The sequence below is a fragment of the Pleurodeles waltl genome, chromosome 1_2, assembly GCF_031143425.1.
Source record: "Pleurodeles waltl isolate 20211129_DDA chromosome 1_2, aPleWal1.hap1.20221129, whole genome shotgun sequence".
Taxonomy (NCBI): domain Eukaryota; kingdom Metazoa; phylum Chordata; class Amphibia; order Caudata; family Salamandridae; genus Pleurodeles; species Pleurodeles waltl.
Window position 1 is genome coordinate 505,981,486 of NC_090437.1, and position 27,743 is coordinate 506,009,228.

A 27,743-nucleotide genomic window follows, 5' to 3' on the forward strand; every position below is an offset into this window, starting at 1 on the left:
CCAGTTCCAAAGGGCATTTTTGGGCTAAGCTCATGGCTCACTAATTCACTCCACACCTGGATGCCCTGTGCCCTGCAATGTTGAACCTGCTAAGCCCCAAGGGTTCTCCACCCCTTGCAACCTCGACACTGCAAGGGGACCCTAAGGAACCACTTCTAAACTTACCTCTGAAGTCCATTTCCAAGTGGTCCCTCACAGTGGCCCTGCACCAGCTCCAGAGACCTTCCACCGCTGCTCCGTTTGGAATCGGGAGCCGCCCGAACTTCTCCAGCTGGCACAGTGTGCACACCAATGACCTTAACCAAACTACAAAAGAAGAACTTTGTAAACCAACCGTACGATTTTATATGTATTTTTAAAGGCGACTTTCCATTGATTCCTAAGTGCATAATAACACACAATTTTTTTAATTAAACTTCAAAAGTCATATCTCAAAAAGTACTTAACCAATTTTGATAATCTTGGTCTTAAAAATTATATAAAAATCAGAAGAATTTTTATAACATGGTATCAAATTATTTCTTTGAGTGTGTGAGGTATATGATTGAATCTGCTAGTACAACAAATGCTTTGCACTTTTCCAAGATAGGCCTAACTGCTCGACCAAGCTACCTTAAAAATTAGACCATTAGGTGATCTAGTTTTTTCCCCTGTACACCAACGTGAGGTTGCCTGGACCACCTGCAGAGTGTGCCTAGTTTTGCACACTGCATAGAGGGCTAGCCTCCTACAATGCTACACCTAGATGAGGGTGCAAGGATCCTTCGCCTCTCCTTCGCCACTACCGCACATCCTGCCTACCACCTGCTCGCCACCTGTTGTTCATCTGCTGTTTGCCTTGCTTCCCGCCGAATCACTCGCCACACTATATATGGTCGCAACTACTACCTGCCACCTACTGACAATTCCCTATGTCCTTTTGTCCTCCTGCTGTAGGAGGAAACAGGAGGTCAGTGAGCAGGGCGGGGGATAGAGAACAGGAGCCTTTAGCCCTTCAGCCCCAGGCATCTTAACTTAACTATTACCCCTAGCGATTCAGTGGTTTAGCGCTAGTATAGTCCTGATTTCTACTGAGGGCAGCAAGGGCCAAGCTTAGCCAATGGGCCAATGGGGACAACGGGGACGACGGAGCAATGGAGCAAACATCCTTAACGGGAGGGGTTCAAGGAACAGGAACTGGGCGGCATCGAGGACAGGAAACTGGACTAGGCAGAAAGCAGTCAGTGGGGCTGCAAGAGGTGGGGTGGAGACGTGGAAGCAGCAAGGCTGGGCTGGAGCAAGCAGGCTTAGAGCCGCGGGTCCTGGAGGGTGTGATGGAAGTGCTCAGCTTTATGCTGATGGGGTTTGCCTTACGTGCCAGATCCGACCGCCCCATCCTCCCACCCCCCATCTCCTCCATCCCTTACTTTAAGCAGACCTCCAGAAGAGCTGTGCTGAAAGTCTAACATAAGGACCACAAACAGAGAGTGCTCTTACCCCCCTGGATTAGAAAAACTTCACAAAAGTGAAAGACAGAGAGAGAGAAGAAATAACAAAGAAAAAAAAGAAAATAAATCTAAATGTATGAACCACGGGGAAAATCAAAGAGGGACAAGGAAGCCCAAATGTGCAAAAGCAATTGCCCACACAAATTTAAATAATTGCAATGAGGAGCTTACCACAATAGTAAGAGAACCAGCACTACTAGAGGATATAACTTCCATCGAGGCAACTCAGAATCAGGCATTCCAGGGCATTTAATTAGAGGTACTGTCTTCATCCAATAAAACTGTAATCATATTATGGGAATGGAGTGGATTTGACTCAACATCCCAACAGGCTCCCTAGTGCAATTGCACCAGCTGAAAAGAATATCTGCGCTGTACTGCCACCAAGTGTAGTAAAAACTGACAATTCATCTGTTGACTCAGTTGCCATCCCAATTACAACAGATAACAAATCATAGCACTCACCAAGATCACGTTTATTACAGTCACAGTTGTCCCCTATCCTTTCAGCCAGAAAGGATTGTTCTGCACTAGACAGACAGGGCCTGGGCTCATTAAGCCTGGAGCTTTCCTCAATAGATAACCTTAAAACCAGCAGGACAGGCCTTCAAATGAATAGTATAACATCAGATGACCTAACCTTCTTCAATGATTATGTTAAAAACAATTCAAGGGGAAAAGCAGGAAACCAAATCAATGGTCACGATCTAGACCAGGAGCAAATCGAGAATGATTACCCCCTAGATCTACCTATACTTAGTATCATGAAGATCATGTGCACAACATTGGATTCAATAGCAAATGCGCTCATTATGCAATCCCTAAAACATGATGGCCAACAAGAACTCACTAGGCAATTTACAGTGTCAATAGTGACTATAGATCATAGAATGGCCTCAGTGGAGGGCGCTGTAAGGGAAAATATAAGGATGCAATCCATCCCAGAACACAGGGATAGTCAGAATTGTGTTCCCTTGTTGGAGACACTGTTGAAAGTCCAGATGCTTATAAATGATATCATTGAGGATTGCAGGTCTAACCTCAAAAATCTGCCAAAAGCTGATTTTGTAATTAGAGATCCCGTCCCTAGAAACCTGACAATCAATCCTGAGCCACCACTCCTGGGGCAACAATCTGAGCAACACACAAAATCTTGAGGTTGAACTGAAGATATAATAGAGGAGCTAAGTGTGACCTTCAGGACCACTATAGAGGCACCTTCAACCGATTGAAGAAAGCCACAGAGGGAGAGAAACAACATAAAAGGAAACGTTGAATTCACTGTGAAAAAAGAAAAAGGAATGCTGCCAAAAAACAAAAACACGTGTTACTACAGTCAAAGGTAGCAGGAAAATGTCCAAATATGGTGCACAAGACAATGGACTCAGAGATCCAACAGCAGAGAGTAGGTCAAAGTATTCTGGATGGTAACCTAGGAAAAAAAACAATGAGATGAACTGTGACTTTCTAAATCAATTTCCAGGTCTGCGATGTGATAATAAAACCAGATGCTGGGGGTAAACCGCTAGAGGAACCTAGGAGATCATATAGAGAGGAAAATAACCAATATGAGGGGGCCAAGGCTTTCCAAAGTAAAAATAAGGAGCAGGCAGCTACAATTATATTTGCCCCAGAGTATACTTTGAGAGGGAGTCAAGACAATCTCAATAGGAGTAATATTATATGCCTCATTAATTCCCTCTGTCGGGTTTGCAGCATGTAAGATCAAACAACTTTATTCATACAATTGAAATGGGTCAAGCAATAGAGAATCCACAGAAACAGTCTGGTCTCCTCAAAGATAACACCGTGGTTCAAAATCATACAAGCTTAATGAGGACTTGGGGAATTATCAAAGATCCCCTGGAAAATAAACAGTATCCCTCTATATTTTTAGAATATGCAAGCATGCAATATTTGGAAAGCAAGCACAAGCTCAATCACAGTCTAGGCTTGGTATTACAAGATGCAACACACTCTTATCAGCAGCTCCCTAAACGGCCCAACCTGGCAAACATGAAGTTCTGTATATCTGGCTACATACTACAGAATAAATCTTGCAATGATTCCAAGTCACCACTGAGACCATTGCTGGTAGACCAAGAAGTAAGAAGTCTTCAGATTAAACTGAAATTCATTGTTTGGAAACTAAATCAAGATTGTATTTAAAAATTCTGAGCTGGAATATAGCCAGTTTAAAGTCCAAAATGGAGGATAAGGACTGGTTAAATTTCAAGACAACTGCTGCTTCCAGGAAATATAGACCGTTGACTTAATCGACCTGGAAGGTTACTCCACATTTTATATACCTGCAATCATGCAGCAAAAAGGCAGGCCAGTAGCGGGCCTCATTACTTGGATTAGAAAATCCTTGCTTGAAAACTCTTGAAATAAGTCACACTATACTAAATAAAAACATCCAAACCATCATTCTAAGAAAGAAGGTATGGGTACTAGAGATCATGAACATCTATTTTCCACCAGGCAGTTGGGCCAGACGTTCTCTTGTTTAAAGAGTATCTTTTGAGGAAAAGATTAGAAGAACAACTAACATCACCAGATGAAACTACGCTGGGAGAATGATTTCTCATTTGCAAGAATTGTATGCTGATCCATGGCGATTTTAATACCAAGTTGCATCCCACAATGGGAGATGACTCAATAATTAATATCCCACCATCCCCATAGGGCTCTGCTGCAGCACAAAGAAAGGCGTACTGGTCTTTGAAACACTAGTAGAAGGAGGAATGCACACTTGAAATGGAAGAACCAAATGAGATAAATCCTTAAAATCCACATTTTGAGTTGATGGCAGGCAAAATGTAATAGATTACATCGCAAAAAACATCAAAGCATAGCATTGTATTATCTGCAGGAAAGTATTTGACAGGATAGAAAGTGACAATGATTGGCTCCTTTTGTGGCTGGTTCATCAAAATTAAGGTTCTCTGGTGCTTTTCCCCCCATCAGAACAAGCTGCTTCAAATTGCATTACAATAAAATAAGAGAAACATCATAATGGCTAGTAAGTGTGATTCACATAGCTATACTTTCAGTCAAAAATGGATGGCATTATATTCCACGATTTTAGCACTACCTGAAAATGAGGTGGCACAGCAGTTGCAAAAGTATAAAGAAACGTTAGTTCAAACAATACTGGAAAGAAAAGACAGATCCAGTAACACCCTTGAAAAACTATCACCTCAGGGCCAAGGCTGGTTTGATGAGAAATGCTTAAAGATGAAAAAGGTCTTTCACTGGCCCTAAAGAACCAACATTTGAGTAAAACTAACTTACAAGTTGTAACAACTAATATTTGAAAGCAGGCAGCACTATAAAAGATTGTTAAGGTACAAAAATAAGCTCTACCCGCACAAGCTTTGGAAAAACCTAAATTTTCCTCGGGGAAACTCAAAAGAATTCTGGGAACTCCTTAGATGGGGCTGCGAAGAACTTCCAAGAAATCTGGAACTGAATATTATCCCACAACTTTGAGTTGACTATTTTACTACATTAGACAAAGGAGATGGCAATATCTTTTTGAAAGGACCTAATGATCTACTAGCTCAACATCAGGTGACTCGGGGGGGATTCCAACTCAAGGGAGACAATCCAATCAGTAAAAAGCAGTGGTATTATAGTTCAACAGTACAAAGAGACTAAATACAAAATATTATATCAGCCCATTACAGTCACTGCATAGTCAACCTTAGCATTCAAAATCCAGGGTAAGTCTTGCAACACGTAGCAACTCCAAGATTTCAGTGAAAAGGAATTTGTTCATGCCATTCTGTCACAAAAACCTCATTAGGCAGCAGGCCCAGATAGAATTCCATCAAATATCTACCGCAATCACTTAGCATTAGGGCTACCAATATTAACCCGTTCTTATAACATCTGGTCCTCTGAAGAATTTCCTCCATCATGGAGAAAGTCAATAATTGTGTCCCTACACAAAAAAATTAATATCCAACCACAGGCCGTTTTCTTTGCTTGATAGTGTGGGCATAATCTTTGGTAAACTGATGCTATCCCGCCTAGATCGGTGGATAGAAGAAAGAGACTTAGGGACATACTTATGAAAAGTGGCACTGCAGCTATTGCAACACCACTTTTCTTGCTCCCCTTGGCGACCCCCCTAAAGCCATCATTTGTGCACCGTATTTAATAAATGGTGCACCATGAAGGTAGTTAGGGTACTAGCATCATAATTTTGGATGCTGGTTTGGCGCTTTGCAGGATTGGTGTGAAAATGTTTGATGCTAATCCAGCAAAGCAACCAGAGGCTCATTGTAACAAAATGGGAGCCTCCTTTTAACTCCTGCTCAGAGCAGGCATAAAAAATGCTGAAAAAAATGACGCAAATAAATCTCTTAGATTTCTTTGCACCATTTTTTCAGCCCCTCCTAATGGGGGAACACCCTCTTTGCATACATTACGCCTGGCGCAGGGGGAATATACATCGGAGGTTCCAATCCAATGAGGTGGTAAACAAAGCTGTGTCCTCGCACCAACTCTTTTTAATTGTTATATAAATGATGTCAGTCAAATCCTGAAGGACTTAAACCTCGATGTGCTAAAATTATTCAGCAAGAGCATGCCAATACTGTTTTTCGCTGAAGATGCAGTGCTATTGGCCAGAACAAAAATATTGACAAATTACTTATTGAAAGGTTTTTAGTCCTTTTGCACTACCAGAAAACTGACAATCAACGTTGGGAAAAAAACATTCATGATATTTAACCAAAAACAGAAGCTGTGAGCTACGTTTAAAGTCAATAATAGACCTTTGGATCAGGTAACCATGTATGACTATCTGGGCAGCTGTGTGGATGGAACACTTTCTTGGTCCCGTAGTTATTTTAAAGTAATACCTCCTTGGAAATGCAACCTTGTATGGTGCTAAGATTCACAAAATCCTGTGGCAATCACCCTGTGGGATTGGAACTGATGGCTTACAAAATGAAAGCAAGTGCAGCAACATTATATGGTGCTTAGATCTGGAGATCTAAGAAGACACCAGTAATAGAAACCAGCAAAACAACTTCATAAGATGACTGCTACATCTGTGCCGGGGGGCACCAATGGATGCCATAAGAATAGCTCTACATATAGGAAAATTTAAGACTGTATTGTTTTGGCACCAATAAAATACTGGTTTCACATTTGGTCCAAGGAGTAACTTGCCTGATATAGAGCAACACTAGTAGACTTTATGTAGTTACAAAACTATATAAGTTGCCATGGTTTACACATTTTAGTTTCCATTGGCACAGAAGAAAAAATCATGAAAGCCAGTTTATTCATGGCTATAAAGGCATATTGGAACTATAAAAATCTGATGATATACAACCTACCAGCCCCTTTTATAAAATGTTGTCTATCATTTAATCAATAACATGACCCAGTTAACTTCATTGATAATGTTAGAAATTGGGTCTCTAGTTGGCAGAAGTAAACATCCTTGTCCAAGTTGGGGCCACAATCGTATTCATGGTAAGTCACAACACAACCCAAATTATCCTGTGCACCCTGTGGCAGTTTGGCACAGAGCAGGCAGGCTTAACTTAGAAGGCAATGTGTAAAGTATTTGTGAAATAACTCATACAGTAACAAACTGAAAACACCACAAAAATACACCACACAGATATAGAAAAATAGGTAATATTTATCTGAATAAAACAAGGTCAAAACAATTCCAATCCAATGTCCACAAGCAAAGTTATGAATTTTTGAAGATTAAACCCCACTAAAGCACTTAGAAACACAATAGCTCAAAATGGGGCTATCACAGTGTCATTAACTGAGCTGTTCCTAATAATCTGACGTGACAGGCACAGGTAACGGAGTCACACAGACCTCCAGGCACAGTACCTTTGAAAACAAAGAAACAAAGATGTTGCACGGAGTTGGGAAGTGATGCCTCGCTGGAGCAGGTGCAGCATTAGTTCCTTACGGCATCCGGGGAGGTGAGACGTTGGTTCTGCACTGCGAGACGGGGGTGAGGCATCGGTTCTGTCTGGTTGCAGGGGGAGCTGCTGATGCATCAGTGGCTAGGTGTCAGTTCCTTGTGACCCAGCGGGGTCGATGGATACAGTCGGTCAAGACACAATGGGGGTCATTACGCTCCGACCGCCAGGGCTAAAGTGGCGTCCGTACCGCCAACAGACTGACGGTACGGAGACCCATATTCGCACCGCCGGTGCCGGCGGTTTTCCGCCGTTTTAGCCCCGGCGGTGATAATCCACCAGGGCAGCCCTGGGGATTACGACTCCCCTACCGCCAGTCTGTTTCTGGCGCTTTTCACCGCCAGGAAGAGGCTGGCGGTAAGGGGAGTCCTGGGGCCCCTGGGGGCCCCTGCACTGCCCATGCCACTGGCCTGGGCAGTGCAGGGGGCCCCTAAGAGGGCCCCGTGCAGCTTTACACTGTCTGCATAGCAGACAGTGAAAAGCGCGACGGGTGCAACTGCACCCGTCGCACGGACGCAACACCGCCGGCTCCATTAGGAGCCGGCTCCTATGTTGCGGCCGCATCCCCGCTGGGCCGGCGGGCGTAAACTAGCTTTGCGCCCGCCGGCCCAGCGGGGATGTTGTAATGGGGACCACGGGAGTACGGCTGCATTGGCGGCCGCACGGCGGTTACAGCTTGGCAGGCGGCAGTAGCCGCCCGCCAATGTTGTAATGACCCCCAATGTGTTAACTTCACAGTGTCGCGATCACACTCTAGGACACTGGCAGCATCGCAGTGACATCAGACTTACGTTGCAGGCCACGGTCGTTGCATGCAGTGAGGTCGATGGAGCAGGCAGTAGTGTGGCATTGGGCAGCGATGTGTATGCTGGAGTCGCTGAAGTCGGTCCTGGAGTGGCTGAAGTTGGAAAATTAGCTAGAAGCTAGTAGATGAAGTCTTTCTTGGCACAGACACTTCAGAACAGGAGGCAGGCTCAATCCAAGCCCTTGGAGAGCACTTTTGGGGAAGGCAGAGTTCTTCCAGCAAAGTCAGAAGCCAGCAGGCAGCAGGGCAACAAACAGGGCAACAGTCTTTCTCAGCAAAGCAGTCCTTTGGGCAGCCAGGCAGTTCCTCTGACAGAGTCCAGGTGTAAATCCAGAAGTATCTGATTTGGTGGGGTCAGAGACCCAGTTTACATACCCAAAAATGCCTTTGAAGTGGGAGAGACTTCAAAGAGTGGTTTTGATGTGCACAAATTCCCCTTTCATCCCAGTCCTGTCTGCCAGGATCCTTGTGGGGGGGGTGTTTATCAGTCCTTTGTCTGAGGTCAGGCCACTGGCCTTTGACGTGTACAATAGAGTCCCTGCACCCTTCCTGCCCAGGGAGTGTTATGTGTTTATGGCTGTCTGGGTGCTATGCACAAGGGAAGCTGTCAACCAGCACAGATCAGACGTGGATTGGAGACAGGCTGTAAGGCACGGATGGCAGTAAGCGAAGAGAAATGCCCACTTTCTAAAAGTGGCATTTCTAAAATAGTAATATTAAATCCAATTTCACCAGTAAGCAGGATTTTCTATTACTGTCCTGGCCATACTAAACATTACAGGGCTTCTCCTTCCAGATCAGAATCTACCACTTAAAAGTTTATAACAGCAGTTCTAATGCTGGCCAATGAGAGGGTCAGGCCTCAGATTAGTGTTAAACGAATTTGTGAGTTTTCCCCTACCAGGACATGTAAAACATTTAAGTACAACATGGCACCCTGCCCTATAGGTTACAGAGGGACTACCTTAGGAGTGACTTATATGTAGAAAAAGGGGATTTTAAGGCTTAGCACACAGTTTTAAATGCCGAGTTGAAGTGTCAGTGAAGCTGCACAGACAGGCCTTGCAATGGCACACCTGGGGCATGGTTAAGGGGCTACTTATGTGGGTGGCACAACCAGTGCTGCATGCCCAGTAGTAGCATTTAATTTACAGGCCCTGTTCACCGCTAGAGCACTTTACTAGGGTCTTACAACTAAACTAAGTATGCCTATTGAGTAGGAACTAATGTTACAATGTATAGGAGAGAGAGCACATGCACTTTAGCATTGGTTAGTAGTGGTAAAGTGCACAGAGTCCAAAAACCAACAAAAACAGCTTCAGAAAACTGGATGGAGGCAGGCAAATAGTTGGGGGATGTCTACCCTGAGGCTGTCCGGTCTAGCACACAGGAAGTGATAGATGATGGTGAAGTCCAGTTGAACATGCTGTACTCAGAGGTGGCTATCCACAAACCTAAAGTAACAAATGAATAAATCTACACCTATATGTTTACTCTCACAATTATGAATAACTGTATTACTATTGGCTATTCACCATTTATGAATGTAAAGTTGTTCAAAAGTGTAGATTTAAATGCCCTCTACCCACCCCAAATTCAGGTACTGGAGCCTAATTTATAAATGTGAAGTGGCAACTGTAACTTATCACCAAACAGCAAAGGTCTCTGACAGCAGGGCAAAGATCTCGCTTTGATAAAGTATAGGAAAAGTTTAAAAGATTGTTAAACTTAAAAATAAATTAGGAAAATTGTTTGATAGTAAACATTAATGTAAATTAATTTAAAATATTTATTTTAAATTAAAAACAAAATGAAACATGATAAAGCATTAACTTACTGTTTAATTAAATGTTTAATTATTTTTAATATATTGAATTTAATTACAATAATTTTTCAAAAGATTTACATTTAAAAAAAAAAATCCACCTGAAGTATAAAATGTATATTAATTTATTATGTAGTTAAATTAATCTAAGGTTATGTAGAGAATTATTTTAAATGAATCTATTAAAAAAAAACGTACTGATTTAAAGTTTGGCGAATGTGTATTTAGTCCATTAGGGCAACAAAGTAAAATACTCCATTTCAATGAAGGAGTACACACCCACTAAATGTTGATATGTTCACCTGCCCAGCAGGCATCTCTTGCAATGGCAGGAACTGCCTTCATAGTGATTCCTGGCAATGCATCGAAAGTTTGATAGAGCCTTATGGCAAACATTCAATGTTTTTTCTATTTTCAAAAAGAAAATTCCAAAGTAGTATTTTATTTTTGAAAATAAAAAAAACAATGACCCCCCTCACCATGGGAGTTTTCTCCCATGGCATGTGGGTAATTTTAATGTTTTGACTGTACCTTACTGCCAGGCTTTACCTAGAGGCGAACAACAGCAAAAACCAGCCATTTGTCTACCCACTCTAAATAGGATGGGCAGATAAATGGCCAAAACCTTCAACGGTCCTTAATCTGTTGGGCCATCAGTGTTGTATGTCAACAGGTGGGACAGAGTGGTATACGATGTTGACATTCCAAAGGTCTGCTTGACTCTAAATGAGGCAGGCAGACCTTTGGTTTGACAAACAATGTACTTCATCACCGTTGCTATAGGGAATTATCTCAGCCAAACTATAAATCAGACCCTAAGTTACATTATTGTTACATTTAAAAAGTGTTAACTTATTTTATAATAATCGGATACTTAAGTTATTTCATATATAACTTTATAACGTTAAATAAATATTGATAGTTTTAAACTTTTTAACTACGTTAATTTAATTTAGCATTAATTTCTATGGCCTTTCATTTTAAGCCCTTGTGTCCCTTATGTTCAATAGAAAGGTGTTGCAGCACCCCTAGTACAGTCTTACTCCAGCACAGAGACATATATTGGCAACAGCTTAGAATCTTTTTGGCTGTAGTAGCTATATCAGTTCAGTTTGCGAATATCAACTAGCTTGCTATTTTATGGGCTGGTGCATGCCCCTCTCTAAAGCTAGCCCCCACTTAAAGTCTCTTCACAGCTACCAATCCCCCTTGTCCCTCCCACATTTACTACTAAAATGTGCATCTATGTGTGTAGAGACCTCCTTACATACAAACAGGTGAGGCAAAGGCATAGAGTTTCGAACATAGTTTAGTGAATAGCATTTTGTCATATATCAGTAGTATTATTATAGTACTACTAGACTTACTACAAAAATAAGTTTGTGATCAGGCCCCATGGTATGCATGTTATGAAATTCACTACAGCATATTTCAAGTCACCTTTTGTAAAGAAACTGACTCCCACCAAGGTACATAGTGAACTTTTCAGCCAAAAAAAAGACTGAGTGGCCTTTAATGTGCTTTTTTCATCTAAAGCATTATTTTCTGCTGGGCTAGAAGGAGAATTTAGCACCCTTTACAAACAACTAACTTATTCCATCCCTTAATGTAAACAATTCCAAATCATATCCCTTGATTTGCACAGTGCTTAGTGCTCAAATGCTTCCAGCTAAATTAAAGCTTTGTAATGCATGCATACTATGCGTGGGCCTCATTTATGATTTGGCAGACTAAGGGCTGCTCCATAAATTAGCATAAACCTTTGACCAACAGCCCATCTACTTCAGGACCTTCAGTCAATATACATCAGAATGAAATATGATGCACATTTTTCCTTTTGTAACATCCAGGAAAGACGGGTGATACAAAAAGAGGAAACAAGAAAAATGATCCAACACACTAGGAGAACCCCCCAAGTTCATCAGGGATATTTTCTTAATTTTTTGAGAAACAAAACCCTGCTGCAAGAGTTTGTTTCCGAAAGATAATAGTGTGATGAACCAGGCCTAAACAACATGGGGACTGCTCAAGAAATATGCTTTGCGCTCTCTGCAATGGCTGCACCACCAGGTTCACAGCAGATACTATGATCCCTCGAGGTGATCTCAGAATATGGCTTTTACAATATACAGCCTTAAGGCGGTCTTCTCTCCAATGTTTTGCCTACCTCCTCCACTTTTTGACCTTGTTTGTGCTGGATTTAAGATGCTGGGCACTTTACCTCGGCTATCCAGTGCTAAAGTGCTTGTGCGCTCTCCTTAAAACATAACAATATATATTTATCTCCATTTAGCATATTTAATCTACTTATGAGTTTAGGTGTACATTAAGTGCTACTTATGGCCTTGCAGCACTGATTGTGCCACCCCTTAAGTAGCCCTTTAACTATGTCTCAGGCCTTCCATTGCAGAGACCTTTTTGTGCAGTTTTGCAGTGTCATGACAGCCTGGCAAAATAACCCTTTTGCCTGGCCTACACCTTTTCGTTTTATACATATAGATCGCCCGAAGGTAGGTGTCAGGAATCATGCTTGAACATTTTCTCAAAAGCTGATTGTGCACACTAATAACCAGAATACAGTCTCACATGGCACCCCTGTTTCAACTATTTTTGACATTTGGAGTTTGTTTTCTAGAACATAATTATGCATGGGCTTGTTTGTTCCTAGATTCCTGATTAAAGTGCACCTGCTAGATCAGTTTCACAGCACGCTGATGACTCCTGAATGAAACATGTGAATAACCCATCAAGCTGGCACAATGAGCTCCCCCCAGGAGCATTCCCAAATGACTCATCACAATGAAGGAAACACAAACCATCTGTCAGCACATCCTGAATGACTCATCATAAGGTGATAAAAGCAATCAGCCGCATGGTTCTAAATGACTCATTGCTATATGGTAAACATATTTAGCAATCACAAACATTCTAAATGACTCATCACAGACCAAAGACATAAACTATTTAAACCCTCTCCACCCTTGAACCAACACTTTGCGTTGAGAATACAGAGTCTGGCCAAGCCACCTCAGACCCTCAAAGAGCCTAAGTTTAGAGCATCTACTTACTGCAAGTATTTTCTTCTAAAGACCGGAACCTTCTTCCTCATCTCCCAGACAGCTTAATACCTGTAAGAAACAAGAAAAGACCAGATTAAAAGGTAAACGCTAACTGCAGCACTGCACAGCATGCATTGATAAGAAACAGGAATCAGCACAGGCATGCACCCTCCATGTAGGATTGCACTAGTATCAGGGCGGCATCAGGTGCTCTGAGCCTTGCAGAAAGGAACCGATTTGAAAAAGTCAACTGTTTTGCTGACAATATACCACAAGATGGACTCAGCCACAATTTACATATACATGTTGAATCAGGAGGCACCTCAAGACAAAAGGTGAGATTCTTTTCATAACCTACCAATGTTCTCGCATGCATAGTCAGTTAACTGAGACACAATTTGAATAATAAGTTCTTGTACTAAAACATAATTCTGTATCTGTCTTCAGAAACAGCTCATGACTACCAGCACAACTCTTCATATCACTCCCAAAATATCCAGCAAGTTTCCATCACACCCCCTACAAGAAAATCTTCAGCTGAATACAGGGCCAACTAAAGAACAAGGAAATAAGAGGTGAGTCCTTCAACCCTAAAGGAACGGCTTCTCTTCTCATTAGAGAGCATTCCATGGATTGTGACAGAACTCGGCGCCCATGAATAAAAAGGTTGCCTGGACGATATAGATTCACAGGTCACCGTTCTGGATTTGGCAGCCATGTTGTCTGCCATACAGGTCAAGAATTCCACCATGAAACACAAAATTAACTCTCTTCAATCTCAAGGAGCACAAAAGGTTGAACCTCGCGCATAGGGGAAAATATAAGTTCACAAGTTGCGTCAACTTCCCAATCTTCCACACATCTTCAAGTCATTACCCCAATTCAAGTACAAGATATTTGTGCCAAACAAAAGTTTACAAGAACAGGCTTCTCATTTATTTCTTCACTCCACACTAGCTCTGCATCCAGTGGAACAGAACACTCTACATCCATTTAGAAGACACCTCTGGCGGCCAACCTTGCCCAATGACGTCCCTCAATATATAGATGCCTGCGGGACCTGCACCCAAGGAATGAGGACAACTGCCCCCCCGTGGGCTATTACACCCTATTCCATTCCCTCCCAAACCTTGGTACACTATATCCATGGATTTCATTGTAGAACTCCCTAAGACTTCCTCAAGTCATACTACTATTTTAACCATTATAGATCACCTCTCTAAGACTGCACACCTATTACCTTTGAAAAAACTCCCCACAGCTCTGGGGTGTGTGCACATCTTCATGCAAAATATAGTACAGTTACATGGTTTACTTTCTGTAATTATTGCCAATCGGGGTTTCCAATTCATAGCTAAATTTTGGTCAGCAATGTGTACATCAATAGGAATAGAAACATGACTATCATCAAGCTATCACCCACAAACAGATGGTCAGACCGAGCGCCTGAACCAGACCATGGAGCAATTTGTATGTTGCCTTCTACTCACTAGCAATCAGGTTTGGTCAGACCTGTGTATGGGAAGTAGAATTTGCCTACAATAATTTAGAACATAGCTCTACACACAGGCATGTCATCATTCTATTGCTTGACTGGAAGCCACCCACGCATGACTCCATGGTTGGAAACAACATTACAGTGCCAGCAGTTGCTGAGTATCATGAACAAATTAAAAACGTATACACACAGCCCAACAGCAACTAGCACAAGCCAAGAAAACATACAAACATAATGCAGATAAACACCGCAAAAATGTACCAACATATAAAAGTGGAGATAAAGGCCCTCATTATGAACACGGCGGTGTTTACCGCTGTGTTCATGCTGGCGGTCATTTCACTGACCGCCAGCCCCCCTGGGACCCTGCCGGCCACATAAAGAACATTCTGCTGGGCTGGCGGCGGAAACATGGTTTCCGCCAACCCGCCCAGCAGAATGCATGGCAGGGACATTGCCGGCGGCTCCACATGGAGCTGCCGTCAATGCCTCTGTGTGGCTGGTGCAGCTGCACCAGTCACGCAGATCACTGCCCGTAAATCGGGCAGTGACCTGAGTGATGGGGCACTGCACAGGGGCCCCTGCACTGCCCATGCCAAGTGCACCACTTCCACCAGCCTTTCCCTAGCGGGGGATGCCGTCAGGGAAAGGCTGGTGCCAGAAGGGATCATTATCCGAGGGGCAGCACTGCTTGCAGCACTGTCCGGTCGGACAATGATTCCCTCCACCATCAGGCTGCCTGTTGGCGGCAGCCTGGTGGTGGAGGAGGGCCGCCTATGGCGGCCCTCCCTGTGTTCTTTATATGGCGGTCTGAACCGCCAGGGATCATAATGACCCCCAAAGTGTGGTTGTCCACAAAAAAACCTGCAATTATCAGAGACAAAACAACTATTGCTATGCTGTATTGGTCCATTTACCATTAGTCAGGACACTGACCCCGTAGCGATAAAGTTGACATTAAGTCTAACCATAAAAGTACATCCAGTATTCCACACATCGCTACTCAAGCCTTGGAATCCCACGACTTGAAAAAATGACACTCCACCACCTTTTTCAGTAGAAGGTCATGATGTCAATGAATTCTGGAAAATACTTGATTCCAAACACATTCAATGGGAATTGCAGTATTTAGTAGATTAGGTAGGTTTTGGCCCCGAAAACAGGTCCTGGGAGCCACTCTCTCACATCCTGAAAAACCCAAACTCATTGACAGTGTTAGTAACACTTCTAAGAGGGATGTACTGTCAGGAATCATGCTTGTACATTTTCCCGAAAGCTAATGGTTCTCAGTAATAACCAGAATACAGTCTCACATGGCACCCCTGTTTTAACTCTGTTTGACACTTGGAGTTTGTTTTCCAGAACATAATTATGCGTGGACTTGTTTGTTCCTAGTTTCCTGTTTAAAGTGAATCTGCTAGATCAGTTTCATAGCACACTGATGACTCATGAAAGAAACATGTGCAGAACCAATCAAGCCTGCACAATGAGCTCCCCCTCCAGCATTCCAAAATGACTCATCATAATGAAGTATACACAAACCATCTGTCACCACATCCTGAATGACTCATCATAAGGTGATAAAAGCAATCAGCCACATCATTCTAAATGACTCATCACCAGATGGTAAACAAATTCAGTAATCAGAAACATTCTAAAAGACTCATCACAGACAAAAAACATGATCTATTTGAACCGGCTCCACCCTTGAACCAACGCTTTGTGCTGGGAATCCAGAAACTGGCTATGCCTCCTTGGACGCTCAAAGAACCTGAGTTCAGAGCATCTATTTAATGCAAGTGTTTTTTTTCCAAAGACTGGATTCTTCTTCCTCAGCTCCAGGAGAGCTTGACGCCTGTAGAAAACAAGAAATTATAAGATTAAATGGTAAACGCTAACCGCAGTGCTGTGCAGCATACATTCATAAGAAAGAGAAATCAGCACCAGCACGCCTCCCCTGTTGGATTGCACTAGTATCAGGGAGGAATCAGGTGCTATCAGCCTTGCAGAAAGAAATCAATTTGAAAAAGCCAACTATTTCACTGACAATATACCACGACCAGATTGACTCGGCCACAATTTTTATATACACATTAAATCAAGAGGCACTTCAAGACAAAAGGTGAGATTATTTTCATAGCGCACCAGTAAGTTAGTAGTGGGAAAATGTTCTTGCATGCATAGTCAGTTTACTGAAACACAATTTAAATAATAAGTTCTTGTACTGAAACAAAATTCTGTATTTGTCCCTAGAAACAACTCATTCTCACGACTACCAGCACCACTCTTCATATTACTCTCACAATATCCAGTAAGTTCCCATCACGCTTGCTACAAGAAAATCTTTAGCTGGATAGAGTGCCAGCTAAAGAACAAAGAGATAAGAGATGAGTCCCTATTGTCACTGCAACCCAAAAGGAATGGCTTCTCTTCTCAGGTAAGATTATTCTATTGATCCTGACAGTAGGCCCTTGGCAAACATTTGGGCAAGGTACAATATATTTAAAAGGAAGGACATGTACTTTTAAGATTTACATGTCCTGGTAGTGAAAAACTCCCAAAGTATTTTTCCAATACAGAAAGGCCAATCTTTACCATAGGATAAAATTGGGATTTCCTTAGTATATTCTATAAGTGTAATTAATGTTCTAGGAGAGATATGTTTTTGATTTTGGTGTCTCAGGAATAAGGATTCAAAATCATAACCTATGATAAAGTCGGAATTGAAATTGTAATTCTGCAAATGACACTTTTAGAAAGTTGGCTTTTTCTTACTTTAGCCATTTAGTGCCTGCTGCCTGTCTCCGATAAATTGCCTGGAGTGGGTGATAGCTGTGCTTTGTGTATTTCCCTTAGAGAGCCACACACAATGGGAGCTTAGGTTTGACTTGATGGGTCTTGATGAGCCATCCTTACAGAATGGGATGGAGGAGCTGGCCTGCTCAGCCTCACTCACACCTGGGTAGGCTGCATCCCCACACAAAGGGCTGCATAACCCCTCTGGTGAGTCTGGAACCACTGCAAGAAGGGCAGGACCTCCGTGCACATCAAAGAGTTGTTGGTTTCTCTTAGCGCCTAGATTGGGCTCCTTTATTTTAGCTTAAGGCTGCAACTTGTGCCCTTTCACCTCTAAACTCATTTTATTTGTTTATACATTTTAATATATTTTAGCATGGATTGCATTCAACAGGATTGTTTTATATTGTTTTCACCTGCCTTTCTCCGAAAGCATTGTTGTCAGTTCCTTTGCACGACATTTAATTCTGTACTCTGCTGAAGGATGTCTTTGCACACAATAATTTACTTGTTCTTTCTGGCCCAAAACTTATGGAGTCAAGCCTCAAACCCTAGACATATTTTCACATCAGGCATGTTCTCAGAACACAGCACTTTTTGTCATATAAATACCACACAGGCCGAAGAAGGGTAGAGAGGACATTCCAGCCAGTCAGCCATCTTATGCTATGTGCCACTTCATTGACAGCTTTGCTGATCTTGGCCTTGTATTTCCAGACAACTGGTTGGACTGCTTGCAGACCTATTTGTCAGTTATGGGGTCAGGGCTCCTTTCATGGACTAATACAGGTAGAAAGGCTAATACTGATATGTTCTCATGTTAGGTGGTAGGTTGTAAGTAGGAATTGTTAGAGTTAAAATTAGATTCATGATTATGTCAGGATGTTGGGACTGTTTACATGTTATACTCTAATGGTTACAATCATCACTGTATTATTTTTCATCTTCCTAATAATTGCAGCCCTTGCCTTTTATCATAGAATGCAGTTGCTTCAATAAAGGCATTGAAACCTATCCTGCATTTCTTTGTCTGCCTGCGCATGTGTGAGACTTCGTGCAAATGAGAGGAAAGAGTAAGATCTGTTCCACCACGACTTACCTGAGAAGTCAGAGTGTCATGTTTTTAGGCCGCCACAAATCTCCTTTACTTTTTAGGTTTAGGTGAGGTGCTTGTAGCTATCCAACAAGTTCAGGCCAATAGCTTCCAGTTGGTGTGGGACTGACTCAGTCACTCACACACGGTGGTGCTGCCATCCAAGACCAAGCAGTCTTACCATCATGGTAGGAGTTCTACCACAATAGGCCTGTCTTTGAAGTCTCCCCTACTTCAAAGTCCACCTGGGTGTGAGTATTGGACCTCTGACACCTCCAACTCAGTACACGTATGCACCTATGAGTACTCTAACAGGAAGGACTGCTGTGCTGCTGAAGGACTGCCACTCTGTTGGACTGCTGCTTTGCTGGACTCCCGCCTTGCCATGCTGCCTGCTGTCCCTCTGCCTGGGTGAGAAGGACTGGACCAGCATCACTTGAACCCAGAGTGACTGCAAGGACCAGCCTGATTTGAAGTCTCCGCACATAAAAGACTTCTAATCAACCTACTGCTGCACCTGGACTCTGCCATCTGTGAGTCTGTCCTGCCAAGTGTGCTACCCCAGTCCTGGACCCTTGTGAGTGAAGCCTAAGGTGCTTGCTCCAGCAGAACGACCCCATCTCCAACAGTATATGGTCAGAACCTGTACATCTCCACCATTGTGTGGACAGAGCCAGCACCTCGTCTTCAGAACGAGCACTGCAGGGTTTTCTTCCATGCAAGGCCACTGCCTCCTCGCTGATGACAGCATTGGCGAAGACCCCAAACTCCGCATTGCAGCCACTGTGCTTACCTGAATCAGCTCATCGTCTCAACGTGGGTGCAGCCGGCAACCACACCCAGGCTCCATCGCATCTCGGAACAGATGCATCGCCATGGCTGCATGGAGAATTTTGACGCATCTCCTTGACTGCATGGGGAAAATCAATGCATCTCCTCAACAGCATGGTCCAGTGCCAACACAACACTCCCACACCAGGATTTTAAGGTACTTTGGTCCCTGGAGCATGGCCATGCTCCATTGTGGTCAGGCTTAACTTTAGGCTTTGTCCCAGTCTAGCCGAGTTGACACTTCTTGTTTCTAGGTGCTATTTTAAGTTAGTTTAAAAAAAACTCATATCTTAAGTTCTACTTATTGGATTTTTGTCATTTTGGTCCTGTTTTATTTATAACATTTTGCTCTATTTTTCTAACCTGGTGTGGAATCTTTGTGTGTGGCATTGTCACTGTTTTACTGTTTGAAGTGTTGCATAAATACTTACCACACTGCCTCTAAGCTAACCCAAACTGCTCTGTGCCAAGCTACCAGAGGGTGAGGAAAGGTTAATTTAGGGTTTGCCTGACACTTACCCTGGCTAGGATTGTGGTTGCTGCTTGACCAATGTTAACACCCCAGTCAACCAACACCCATTTTTTAACAATGGTGAACAGTTGTATCCCAAAAGAATGCAGACCATAATATCAGCTGTTCTCTTGGGCTGGTGGGTTGTCCACCAGGGTGGAAATGACCATCTTTGTCTCTAAGGAAATTAAACATTCTTTTATGCCATTCATTAAAATGCCTTTTCAAACAAATTTGTCATCATTAAAGTATCTCTGCTTTTTGTAAAAAAAATGCGATCCATCTTTAATATAACTTGTTTTTAGCAAACATGTGCTTACATTTTATAACTTTGTTCATTTTTTGTGAAAACAACGCAAAGCCTTAGCAGCTTTGTATTACAGCTAAAACTAAGGGGTCTGTTACAAGTGGCTTATATTGTTGCTGTAACTGGAGTTAGAGGCAGTGCTACTGTAATTATGCTTCAGAGGACCAAATTATTCGGCAAGAGTGACTAAATTATGCATCAAGAAAAGGCAAAGTATATGGCGTAATGCAACACATTTTGTGATGGTATTGTTTCATTAGTGATTCATTTTACACCTAGTAACAGTGTCTGAAAAAAAGGTTCACCTTAACTAGCACCAGTTTACTACCCAATACAGCAAAAAGCAACTGAAATATGACAAGTCAACCCGTGCAATAAGCCTTCTAATGCGCAGGAATCCATATGTTTTGTAACTCTTGATCAGTTTGGCTAGAAACAAAATGTTTTTGGGGGAAAAATCTGCAGACTATGCAGCAGATGATCGATTATGTGGTAAAGGCGGCAAATCCATAATTATTCAAAAAACGTACCAGCCGCAGAATCACATAATTCCAGTGTCCTTCTTCAAAAGCCTATTAGAAATTACAAGTTGTGTTGAATATCTTGGGTGTTAGAAGCAAGGGTATTTATTTAAATAAGCAACATAAATTACAATTAATTTGGTATTTTTTATTTTAATATTTAGCATGTTTTTATTTTTTAAAAGAGTTTTTTTAAATATGGGTTCCAACCAGTGCCCTACATTGTTCATCTGACCACTTACCCTGTTATTGTTTGCCATGCTTCTTTCTGTCTCATTACCACTATTACAATTCATTGCGGTGTGGTACGGTGCAGAGATGTGTTTTATGCAAATGAACACCCGTAGTTTCTTCACAAGAGTGGGGAAGCGTCACCCACCCACCTGTTCCGAGCCACGCAGTAAAAAATAAAATGGCAATGAAAAGATTTCATTGCCATTTTATTTTTACCAGTGCATCACACACCAACCCAGGGATATGGGCTGGAGCAGTGGCGTGACTGGACACTCCAAAGTGTGCATGTCACTTTGGCCAGCTGTTTTGGCTGCCAAAGTGACAAGCGCACTTTGAATGTTACCACTCAGTTGTCTTAAGACAGCTGGGTGTAGACCAAGCACAGGCCTATAGGGCCCGAAGGAGCTTTCAGCAAGACCACCCCATCCATTCCAGGCACTTCTCTCATGCTGGTTAACAGAGCATGAGAGTAGCATCTGGATTTGTTAGGGCAGCTGTTCCGGCACCGGAGAAGGAGAAAAGCATCAAGAAGGATGCACAACCTGTGGGTATGTGCATTTTTTAAAATTTTGAATGAGTAACACATGTGCGTAATGCATGTAAGTGTGTAATTCATGTATGTTTAGAGGTTGTGTTTATTTTGTAGTTAGTGTTGTGGTCTTTTTTAGGCTTTTGGAGGGAGGGGAAATGTACTTATGGGTTTTGGGGTGAGTGGGTGTTTTAACTTTTTTGGGAAGTGGTGAGGCTTTTTACTTGCACCACCACTTTCAAAGGGTACAAGCCACCCCTGCAAATGAACAGCATAGTGTTGGAAAGGGGTGCTTTTTTCTCGATACAACAGAGCCTGCTGCATCTCTAAACCCCTTTGGCCACACTGCCATAGAACAAGATCTCTCACTGGGGAGGAGAAGCAGTTTGCTGTTGAGCTCGGAGAGCATATCGGTCTCTAGCACAGAATTTATTAGTAGCACCCTTCCATCAGCAGGTAGGTTCTAGTGGCGTGCGCAGAAAGATGCTGACTTTTTTGGTTGTTGGGTGATTAGCTCTAGAGGCCCAATGCCATAAGCAAGAGCATGAGCCTGAGGCACAGTGAACTCCCCAGTGACCACCATTAATGGGATCAGTTCAAATATGAAACTACTCACTTCCTTAGAATCCTAGAACATTCTGGAAACTACATTTTTCTTTCTTTCCTCCATACTATGACGTTCATTTAGTAGATCTACCAAGCAGCTTCTACTGTAAATTGTCATAGTCCTAAACTCCTGATTCTTCATAATAGTGGTTCTCAATCGATCAATGTGGCAGAATAGTTTGAAGATACTTTATTTAGAATAATTCGTCAGGCTAATAGTCTTGTATGTTATTACAATTTAAACTTTGTCAAGTTTGAAATTACTCAAATATCATTGAGGTGGAAGTGAGGTGAATTTCTGAATTTGGTGGTATCTCAAGAGAATGACTATTTCATAATGTGTTGTTTGCTTACCATTGGTGTATACAAGTGCATAATTTGCACTGTTAACTGAACTTTTCTTAGAAACAGTAGAAGTGTTTTTTGTGATGTAAGTAAGGCAAGTGGTCTGGAAATGGATTTGCCCATGAAGGGAGCCTGCAATATAATAGTAGGATAGTCATACCACAGTCATATTCATAAGTACTTTATATAAAATGTGCATTGCATACTGTGTATACGGTCTGATGTTGGAATGACTGATTACAAACATTCACATGTACTCACACTGAATCTCAGCATACCAAACGTAGGCATGTGAGTCACCTGATGAGGGATATTCGAGTCAGCACCAAATAACACAGACACCAGTTTTATTTGTGTATTTATTTGAATTCTGGCTGAGTGCTACAAACCTCAAAATTTCCAGGGCTTGAAAATATACTTTGTAGATAGCCTATTCCAGCTCCAGGATAGGATTTAATTTTTATGGCAAAGCAGTGGTGACACATTATACTCAATCTCTTTACATCTATGACTAGTTGAGCTTGTTGAACCAAGGTCAATCAAGGTTATGGGATTACCTGTTTCCTATGATGGAGTGTAGCTATTATAATCAAAATTAACATGAAATGTTTGCAAATTAATGCATAATGATGCCGCATAGAAATTATATTAATGTGCTTTTATTAAACGTGTGTTTGAAATGTGCCCACAGGGAGTGGCCGCCACATATACGATGATAAATGAAACTGACTAATAATGAAATATTAATGTACTAATGTATGATTTTGTACTAGTATTAAGGGTTATACGTTAAGGTTTTGCTAATTAATCACTAGGCCTTAGTTAGCGTGAGTCGGGGCCTTGCTGCCCGGTTTCATATTAAATGTGTTTTTCTATCGTGCAATGTGCTGACTTTCTGAAGGACATGTAGTCGTACTTTTCCAGAAGTTAGAAGATGTGTAACCGTAGTAAATTCTTTCTCATGAGACTCGACTTGCTCAAGGAGACATTCTTGCCGAATGCAACAGTGTAAACTTGCAACAGGTACAAGGTCGCCTGAACTGGTATAGACAATGGAACTACTGACTGGGTCTGTGAGAGGACTGCGAGAACATGAAGTTGTACCTGACATTCTACCAGTTGGGGACATCAATTACTGAAGCCAGTAAACTACGTGAAAACTGTTATGAGGTGACAATCTTAATGAGGCGACAAGTAAACCATTGGATGGAGATAATGGTGCACCTAAACTTGCCCAATTAGAAGTTAGGGGATTGTACAACAAGTTCGATATAATTCGTGGACACAAGGGAAAATCAGCCATTAGGAGCCATTGTATGCCATTCCTGAGCCATTACGTGCCTTTGCTATTGCCTAGACACTTTGCCACTCTGTCTTAAAGACTTTGCGGTTCAATTCTTCAAACCATCCTTGCTTTGCCTTGCCTGATTCATACTTTTCCTCCTTATGAGGGAAGTGTCCCTTATTGCCCGTCTTTCTGAACTTTGCTGTGTTTTCTGGCTGATGGCAAATCAACTGCTGTCCTGAGGACGAAGACTGACTCTGTATGCTGACCCATTATGGAGGGTAACTATATGATGATTGTAATTGTCTGTTTGCCTTTCCTTTCTAGGTACCAACTGCTTACTTTTGTTAGAGACCATAGCTAGATGTTTTCTAAATTTGTGTTGCTAAATTGTTTTGTATGGAGCCCAACATGCTAATGCTGATTCAAGGTTAGTTTAGGAGTTCACTAAACGGATGCAAATAGACAAAATGACTGATACAATGCTTTGTTGAATAATGCGCTAATGATACTCTGCTATGATTAACTCATGTTGACGTCGTGCTTTGTTCTAATGTTTATGATCTTTGCTTTGATGAAATCTTATTCGAGTTGTCACAATATAACAGTATTGATGTGTTTTATGGTTTTGAGATGAATGAACTTGCTAGTAGATTGTAACAAATAGGGAATAAATATCGAAATCCTTACAACTTCTGTGTGGTTATTCATGACTGAAAGCTCATGGGGTGTCCCTATTCTCATAAATGTCTTTATTTAGATTAAATCAATTTGTGGTGGTAAATATTGATGATGTTACTGATCTATTGATTGGTATGTTGATTAATTGTCTCGTCCTAAGTTGTCTTCAATCAGGGTCAAAAGATTAATTGGCCTAAAACTAGTAACTCAGTAAATTATCTAGTAAGGGACGCGTTATCACCTATGCAGTCATTTTCCCTCTGCAGAAACATCAGCACCTCTACCTGCTAAATAATGTGAAATGGTGGATTCTGTGTTTCACAGTATACAATATATATTGGCACTACTGGATTTAGAATGTGATGAATCTCTGGGTTGGGTGAGTTGGTTCACTCTTACGTTTTCACCCGTTTCTTCACATACAGGATAAATGAAAGCATTAATCTCTCATGAGAGCTCCTCTGATGTTTTCATTACGTAGTTAAGTGAGCGTAGGTACTTCGAAATTGGTGATGTGGCACAGATGGAGAAAATGGCATCCAGATGTGTTCTAGATCTTGTCCTGAGGGGGACATTTAATGATATTAGGTCAGTGTTCCTTACTTTTTCAGAGGGCCTTGGCTACAGTTGGTGACAGTTAATTCTAGCTAAGGATCATAGGATGTTTATGACTGTACAGATTTTCCGAATCAGTTTTTCCACCTGCGGCTATTATTGGACCTGAAGGGATGAAAGCAGCCGTCCACTGATGTCCTAAAGAACCACCTCATATGAGTTCAATTGAAATGATAACAGTTTACTGCTCATCAATACAGTATACATGATGCAGTAGAGATAGCCATGACGTGATAATAGCACACTTCCAGAAACTTAGGTTTTATACATACTGCATCACTTTTTCCAAAACCTTAATTAACTCGGGCTGAGCAAAAAGTCTAGGCTCATATTTCTTTCATAGTTGGCATTGACAGGAAGACAGTAGTTCCAGCTTCAGACATCATATGCCAGAACTCAAAACGTAGCTAGCTTTCACTTATGCACTGGGCGAAATCCTTGCACACTCAGCCACATCAGCTCAAAAAAACATGTGGAAGAGCTGCAGTGGCAGATTAATGTCTTTCTCCCCAGGTAGCGTACACTCACCATTTCCTGATCAGCTCGCCTATCTTGACAATGTAAGAGACACAAAACACCTGTCAGAGTTACCATTATCTTTTGACAATACTTGAAATCTAATGCCGTTCAATCCATATCTGTTGAAGGACTCTGACCCTGTTATCTTAATTATTCTTGCACTGATTCTGAGGATGGTGTGCCAGAGGAGAACACAGGTTATAGAACCTTACAGAGGGGGACATTAGAAGTAACATTAACTTTAAGTTTTCCAGACATATTTAAACCTTTTGGTACATCACGTTTTATTTTTCCAAGCTCTACATGCAAAAATGCCAGCTTTAAGTTGTTCTCAAGAACATCACCTTTGTGCTTTAAGCATTCTCTATATAGTCAGTTAACTTTTTAGTCAAACAAATTTCTACCTACTGCACAGGATGCAGAGATATTTTCCTCATCCTCCAACTCCCCATCCACTTGCTTTCCCCACTTCCATGATTATTTTATTGATCACTCCACTAATTGGTGCAAAACACTTACAGCAGGAGACATCAGTGGTGAAGTCAGTCGAGAACGCTTCAAGGAATAACAGAGAAAAAATAACCTTAGAAAAAACAACTGGGGATGCTAGTCACGTAATAACTTCTGAAACAGAGAATATGTTATTACATGATTGAGACTGATAGTAGATAGAGCACGGCAAAGTACTAAATGGGTAATGTGTAGTCTCCTTTTATGGGACTGTGTCCCTTTATGATGCCAAAGGAGAATGTTTTGTGGAGTCTGCTCCATACAGGAAAGTTCTCTTCGATATTCAACAAAAGCTATCCAATGACTTACCACATTATCCAATGTCCGGTTTTGTTAGATAGAGTAATAGTTTCTGTCTATCCATATGATTAAATTCATGGTGTTCAGCTACTGTACAATGACTCAAGTTATAGTATTCCAGAGTTCATGCTGGATAGGACTTTTCCAACTTGAACAAAGTTTGGCTGACTAAGCATCTTGCTCTTCAGCCTTTGAGGGGTGTGTATACCTGGTATCAATGGTGGGTTAGGCTGACTTGCATCTTCCATGGAAGAAACCCAATGGCAGACAGCTTGCTTCTTTTGATATGTGCGTATTCTTTGCATCATCAGTTCACATTGGCTCATGAAGGTGTATGTAGCATGTAGTTGTGCTGCGTTGATAGGTTAGTATTCTTTTTGTGCCAGGGAGGATGGTTTGATCTGTACCTTGAGCAGTTGAGTTCCTTGACAAAGTTACAATCAGAGCAAGAGTAGTAATTACAGAACTTAAACACGCTTTTATCAGAATCAATATTCCCTCTGGCCACAACACAAAGACCATTTCTTCCCCATACACATCCTCAGACTCTGGCCTTCCTACAACTCAAAACCTGAGCAAGCAGCTTAGAAAGGCACAGGAGGGAAAAGAACATTTGCAGACTGGGCCATGTGAGGCAATATTAACTCCAAGCTTTGCAGAAATATTTAAATCATTCATCACATTACATTCTAAATTTTACAGTTGGACAAAAATATATTCTTTGGGTGATGTGAGCTCAAAATGTAATTTTTTCACCTCCAAACAGCCTGCACGTAGTGGTTTGGCTTTAATATCAATTAAAGGGCAGCTTTTGCAAAGGATGAGAACACTTTTCTCCCTCTCTACCACTGCTCTCCCTGTTCCTCCTCTATTCCTGTTCAATCTTCTCTTTCGTTACTTTGTGGATTATTCCTCTCAATGGAATGAAAATGTTACAACAAAAGTCATTCATGGCACTTCCGACTTTGTTGGTTTAGAAGAAGCTAGACAACCAATGTAAGAAGTTGGGTTATTGGCTGAACTGGATGTATGTCCCACTCAGGCAACAACCACAATCCTTGTCAGGATGAGCCAATACAAGTCATTTAATAAACCTCTGCTTAACCCACTGGTATCTTGGCAGAAAAGCAGTCAAGCCTAACTTAGAAGCAATGTGTTTAGTATTTATACAGCACACAAACATCAATAAAATAAAAAAAACACACAAGAAAAATCCCAAACTAATTAAGAAAAATAGAGCAAATTGTAATAAATAAAATGATATCCGATGATAAAAATCAAATCAGTAGAACCGGAGATGTGCAATTTCAATGATTTTGGTGACGATAACTTTTAGAAGCAGAAAGGGACAACTGCAGTTATCTGGTTACATTAAACTGGGACAAGCCACAACTTCAGGCAGTGTCAGTTCAGATGA